Source organism: Dasypus novemcinctus, chromosome 14 (genome assembly GCF_030445035.2).
Source record: "Dasypus novemcinctus isolate mDasNov1 chromosome 14, mDasNov1.1.hap2, whole genome shotgun sequence".
Taxonomy (NCBI): Eukaryota; Metazoa; Chordata; class Mammalia; order Cingulata; family Dasypodidae; genus Dasypus; species Dasypus novemcinctus.
In genome coordinates, this window is record NC_080686.1 from 26,355,159 (window position 1) to 26,361,551 (window position 6,393).

The following is a 6,393-nucleotide window of genomic DNA, read 5'->3' on the forward strand; positions in this document are numbered from 1 at the left end:
CTGCCGTGCGCAGGAATGCCATACCACGCAGGGGTGCCCCCATGTAGGGATGCCCTCCACACAAGGAGTGCGCCCCACAAGGAGAGCCACCCCTTGAGAAAGAAAGCACAGCCTGCCCAGGAGTGGTGCTGCACACACAGAGAGCTGACGCAGCAAGGTGACACAACAAAAAAGAAACACAGTCTTCCAGGGCCGCGGATAATACAAGCAGACACAGAAGAACACACAGCGAATGGACACAGAGAGCAGACAGTGGGGGTGTAGGGGAGAGAAATAAATAAATAAATAAAATAAATCTTAAAAAAAAAAAAAAAAGAAATCATCACCAGGCTTTACAATATGTCAAAGGCAATCTTTTTATTCCATTCTCGGTATCTTTTTAAACATGTTGTATAGTAGACGTACAGATATACCTTTATTTCAGTTAATGAAGTTAGCATCCATCTCGTAATCATTAAAACCAGAGAACTTGAAGATGTCATCATTCTCTTTCTCTCTTCACCAACACCTAAATTTATCACTTTTTAATTTTACTTCACAACCGTTCTTAAAAGTTGTTTGGATTCTTCTCCCTACTTTATAACCACCTATTTCAGGCATCCATGCCTTCTCTTCTTGATTATTACAAGGGCTCTCTGATTTAAAATATTCTGTACCCTTTAATCTTTCTACCCATATATTCAATCCTACAGACTGCCGACATATTTATCTTCATTAATAAAACAAAACTTAAAAAATAACAACAAATACAGGTACATTGATCTCTCTTATTTAAAAGTCTTTGTGGGAACCCATTGCCCCATTGAAAAATATATTGAATTCCTTTCGGTAGAGGAGCACTTTGTTTTTCTACTCTCCTTTTCTGTCACCCTACCCCCATCTTCGCTATAACATGTTTTTCACCTGGATGCTTTGTAAGTAGTCATCCGTTTGTCTGACAGATCCTTTCCACTTGGGGAGCTTTCCTTGTTATGCTCCAGGGTCATTTTATAGTGCTGATATGCCACAAACGCTCTCTCTCTCTTTCCTTACTATAGCTCCCAATCCTAGGAATTTGGGATCATTCTTTTTGCTTCTCTGAAACTTTTGCTGCACAATTCATTCCCGGTGATAAATCTAATCTTCTTACTAAGTCCTTTCCTTTGACTGACTGTGGAATCAGCCACAATCCTTCTATTTCCACAATCCCTTCTGAACCCAAAAATACATTTAAAGGTTTTACTGCCCATCAGGAGGATAGGTAGTCCCTAACTATCCCAAATTGGTTGAAAGCCTGGAGGAAGTAATGACTGATTTGCTATGATGATGAAGAATGTTGAGGCAAGAAAGACCTCTTGATTTGGAACATGAACGACTGGGTGGATGGCCATGGAAACCAACTGAGATAGAGAATATTTGGAGAAAAAGCTGATAAGTCAATTTAAAGTGCTTTGGGGACACTACAGGAGCTGTTCAGAGGGTTTTTGGATATTTAGGGCTGCAACTCAGAAGAGAGATCTATATTGTAACTAGAGTGGAAAATGGCCTTCAGTCTGTTCCCCCATAATGCTGCCAGAGTGATATGTTTCTAAAACACAAATTAGAATAATGCCTAAAATTTTTCAATCACTAGTCATTGTTTTTAGTATAAAGTCATACTAAACTAAAATTATCACCGTCAAGGAAAACATAAAGTCATTGTGTTTTGTTTTTAAAATATTCCTGCTAGACTTCAGCTTCTGGTGACAGATTATTAGCTATCTACCAGCAAATAACAATTATAAACTCTAGTATATATAAACCAACTATTTGAAGGCACTGGATAATGGGCAAAATGAGGCAGAAACTGGGAGTCAAAACTCTTGAAAGAAGGAAATTACACTTAGTAAGATTAATGTTTGTAAATTTTTAGTCTGAAGACACTGCTCAGTTTGAGAACTTAAGCAAAAGTCACAGCCTTACTACATCGAGGAGTCCAAGGATGAGACTAACCGTGTGACTGGGGAGTAATGAGGGAAATCCATGAAAAGAGGAACCACAGAGGGAGGAGACCCATAATCGACAGAGAAACTTTGCCCAAATCCTTGACTGATTCTTAGACTGAATATTCATGGGGGAGACCACAAGAAGCTTGGACAAAACACATCAGCTGTAAGACTGACAGAACTGAACAGATATTTCAACAACTGCCCACCTAATGCAAGGCAGAGTTTGGGCTTTGGATTCAATCAAAGTTGACGTCTGCCAGAATAAAAAGAATAAGAAAAATACAGCCAATAATCTTCAGAGAAAGATAAGAGAATCCATAGTTTTTATAATGAATCATCTGCAATATCCAGTATATAATAAAAATTACTTGACCTAGGGAAAAAATATATTTCAAGAGAAAGAGCAGTCACTACAGACTGACCTCAAAATAATCTAGATGTTGGTTTTAGCAGACAAGATCTTTAAAGTAGCTGTTTAAAATATATCCAAGGCTCTCTGCCCCTTCTCGTTTGACAGACAGCCGCAGCTCTTCGCGCAGCGCCAGCCGCATCCCTGAGACAAGATGGTGAAGATTGGAGTAAACGGATTTGGCCGTATTGGGCGCCTGGTCACCAGGGCTGCTGTGAACTCTGGCAAAGTGCAGGTTGTTGCCATCAATGACCCCTTCATCGACCTCAACTACATGGTCTACATGTTCCAGTATGATTCCACCCATGGCAAGTTCAAGGGCACTGTCAAGGCTGAGAACGGGAAGCTTGTCATCAATGGGCATCCCATCACTATCTTCCAGGAGCGAGACCCCGCCAACATCAAGTGGGGTGATGCCGGTGCTGAATATGTTGTGGAGTCCACTGGTGTCTTCACGACCTTGGAGAAGGCTGGGGCTCACTTGAAAGGTGGCGCCAAGAGAGTCATCATCTCTGCCCCTTCGGCCGATGCCCCCATGTTTGTGATGGGCGTGAACCATGACAAGTACGACAATTCCCTGAAGATCGTCAGCAATGCTTCCTGCACCACCAACTGCCTGGCTCCCCTAGCCAAGGTCATCCATGACAACTTCGGCATCGTGGAGGGACTCATGACCACTGTCCACGCCATCACTGCCACCCAGAAAACTGTGGACGGCCCCTCCGGGAAGCTGTGGCGTGACGGCCGTGGGGCTGCCCAGAACATCATCCCTGCATCTACCGGCGCTGCCAAGGCGGTGGGCAAGGTCATCCCAGAGCTGAATGGGAAGCTCACTGGCATGGCCTTCCGCATCCCCACCCCCAACGTGTCTGTCGTGGATCTGACCTGCCGTCTGGAGAAAGCGGCCAAATACGATGACATCAAGAAGGTGGTGAAGCAGGCATCAGATGGTCCCCTGAAGGGCATCCTGGGCTACACTGAGGACCAGGTTGTCTCCTGCGACTTTAACAGTGACACCCACTCTTCCACCTTTGATGCTGGGGCTGGCATTGCTCTCAACGACCACTTTGTCAAGCTCATTTCCTGGTACGACAATGAATTTGGCTACAGCAACAGGGTGGTGGACCTCATGGTCCACATGGCCTCCAAGGAATAAGAGCCCCTGGACCACCAGCCCCAGCAATGGTTGAGAGGAAAAGTGGCAGCTGCTGGGGAGTTCTGACCCCAACCTGATCCCCCACCACTGAGTACCACCATCCGCCACAGCTTCCATCCCAGACCCCCTGGAGAAGGGGAGGGGCTCAGAGGGCCCTACCTTGTCGTGTACCATCAATAAAGTATGCTTTACCCCCCAAAAAAATAAAATAAAATAAAATAAAATAAAATATATCCAAGGACTTAAAGGGAAATGTGATGATAATTAAGAAACAGATGAATCTCAGCTGATAAATAGAAAATATAAAAAGGAAAAATAACAATTCTGCAAATGAAATTGGAATACTAGAAATGAAAAATTCACTCTTCATGCTTAATATTTATTGCCAGAGATCAAGTAGTTTTTTTATAATAATAAAACAGTAATAAAAATTTAAGCACTGTAATCCTAAAAATGTATGCCCCTAGAAAGACATCTTCAAAATACTTAAAGCAAAAAAGGGATAGGGAGTTCTGTAGAACAAATTCATATTTATGCTCAGAAATTTCAATACTCCTTTCTCATTATTTGATGGAACAAATAGAATATAGCAAGGATATAGAATATTGAATATCGCCATCAAACAACTTTACCTAATTGATATTTATAGAAGTCTCCCCAAAACAGATGTACATTATTTTGAAGTGCACATGGAACTTTACAAGTTAGACCATATTCTGGCCCATAAAACAACTTTCAATAAATTTCAAAGGATTCAAGTCACAAAATTTGTAGGTTTTATAAAAAGAATGGAATTAAATTATAAATCAATGAAAGAAAGCTATCTGGAAAATCCCCAAATGAGGAAACTATTAATAATTAGCACATTTCTAAATAACTCATGGGTCAAAGAAGAAATCAAAAGGGAAATTATAAAGTATTTTTAATTACAAATGAAAACAATTCTTTTAAAAATTTGTGGAAGGTCAATAAAGCACTATTCAGAGGGAAATTTATAGCAATAAAAACCTATATTTGAAAAGAATAATGCATCTACCTTAAGAAAATGTAAAAGGAAGAGCCAATCAATCCCAAAGTTGAAAGGAAATAATAAAATAAGAATGGAAAATGGAAATCACTGACAAGGAAAACAGAAAATGATAAAGTCATTGAAACCAAAAGTTGGTTCTTTGAGATCAATAAAATTGTTAATCCTTTATCCAGATTGATCACTTATAAAAGAGAGAAGACACAATTTGCTAATATCAAGAATGAAAGTGGTGAGATCAGAACAAACTCTTCAGAGTTAAAAGGATAGTAAGGGAAGAAAAAATAAATAAAAGGCATTTGATTTTCTTAGGAGACAACATGATCATTTATACAGATTATTTGATGGAATCCACAAATAAACTACTAAAATTCTACTAATAAGAGAGCTTAGCAAGTTTTCACATTATGAGATCAATATACAACACTGAGGATTTTTATATAATGACCAATCAGAAATGGAAATAAAAATACCTTTTAAAATAACATAAAAATATGACATACTCATAAATTCTTCTGACAAATAGTGTGTAAGACCCATACACTAAAAACTATAAAATATTGCTGGTTGAAAATTTAAAAATCTAAAATAAATCTAATGTTCATGGGTTGGGATATACAATATGGTTAACATATGTCACTTCTGTCCAGATCGATCTATAGATTCAAAGCAATCTCAATCAATATCCCAGCAGGGATGAACTGTAAATAGTCATACGACATAGATAAATCTTAAAATGATTATGCTGAGTGAAAGAAACCAAACAAAAGAAGAATATGTACAGTATGGCTCCATTGATATAAAGCTTAAAAATACAAACTAATCTATAGTGTCAGAAAGCAGATCAGTGGTTGCACAAGAACGTGGGCATGGGAGGGAGAGGTTACAAAGGGGCACACAGAATCATTTATGAATGACAAATATGTGCATTGTCTTGATGGTAGTAATGGTTTCAGGGATGTGTATATATGTTTAAACTTGTCACATGGTACACTTTAGGTATGTACTATTTATTGTATGCCAACAGTACTTCAAAGAACCTGTTTACAACAATAGCCAAAAAGAGTTATTGTCCTCATATACCTAGAGATTTTGCAAATCAGTAAGAAAAATATCTCAATAGGAAAAAAATGGGTAAAATCATTTCACAACTTATATTAGTTTCCAATTGCTTCTGTAACAAATTACTACAAGCCTAGTGGTTTAAAACAACATAAATATATTGCCTTACATTTCTGGAGGTCAGAGATCTGAAATCAGTTTCACTAGACTAAAGTAGTTGGCAGGGCAGTTTCTTCCGGAGAAGAGAATCTGTGTTTTTTCAGCTTCCAGTGGCCATCTGTATTTTCTGGCATGTCACCCTATAGCAGTTTTGTATTATTTACAAACTCCAAAAATAGATATTGGATTATATTTGTACACTGGTCTGTTCCTCCAGGTATATTAGATTGTATTGGATTCAGAGGTTTCACTTTTACTTGATTAAATTATGGTTAAGGCTTTGATTGGGTCACATCAGTAGGACATGGACTCTCCACCCCCTTGGTGGGTGGGGACTCACAGAGAAAAACATGGCAAAGACAGAGTTGGGAGTTTTGATCCTGGAGTCTGGGAAGTAAGTACAGAGAAGTAAATACATGAGGAAAGAGAGAAGCCTCCATTAGACATGGCAGAGACCCTGGGAAGAGAGATTAGCCATTCATCTAATAGTTTACAGCTGGCTTTGTGGAAAGTGCTGAGCAGTTGAGCCTGGAGAGAAATAAGCCCCAGGAGAGAAAAGAGATTTATCCCAGTCTAAGGTGATATTGGAAGAGGCTGGGACCATGGAGCTTTC

At 39.2% G+C, this 6,393-nt stretch overlaps 1 pseudogene; it reads left to right on the plus strand.

Moving 5' to 3' along the window:
* Window positions 1–2,471: 2,471 nt before the first annotated feature.
* On the plus strand, window positions 2,472–3,701 carry LOC101410924 (glyceraldehyde-3-phosphate dehydrogenase pseudogene; annotated as a pseudogene).
* Window positions 3,702–6,393: the final 2,692 nt, after the last annotated feature.